General features: G+C 44.4%; 1 pseudogene; it reads left to right on the top strand.

The window, feature by feature from the left end:
- The window catches only part of LOC105534126, a 24,007-nt pseudogene that overhangs the window by 15,367 nt on the left and 8,262 nt on the right, over nucleotides 1–378 (top strand).

Raw genomic sequence — 378 nt, 5'->3', positions numbered from 1 at the left:
CAATATTCTATCTTCTGCAGCCTCCGCTGCTGATACCCAGGCAAACAGGGTCTGGAGTGGACCTCAAGCAATCTCCAACAGACCTACAGCTGAGGATCCTGACTCTTAGAAGGAAAACTAACAAACAGAAAGGACACCCACACCAAAACCCCATCACTACATCACCATCATCAAAGACCAAAGGCAGATAAAACCACAAAGATAGGGAAAAAACAGTGCAGAAAAGCTGGAAATTCAAAAAATAAGAGCACATCTCCCCCTCCAAAGGAACACAGCTCATCGTCAGCAATGGATCAAAGTTGGATGGAGAATGACTTTGACGAGTTGAGAGAAGAAGGCTTCAGTCCATCAAACTTCTCAGAGCTAAAGGAGGAATTA

Source organism: Mandrillus leucophaeus, unplaced genomic scaffold (genome assembly GCF_000951045.1).
Source record: "Mandrillus leucophaeus isolate KB7577 unplaced genomic scaffold, Mleu.le_1.0 Scaffold130, whole genome shotgun sequence".
In the NCBI taxonomy this organism is placed as follows: domain Eukaryota; kingdom Metazoa; phylum Chordata; class Mammalia; order Primates; family Cercopithecidae; genus Mandrillus; species Mandrillus leucophaeus.
This window is presented reverse-complemented; position numbering and strand designations above follow the sequence as displayed.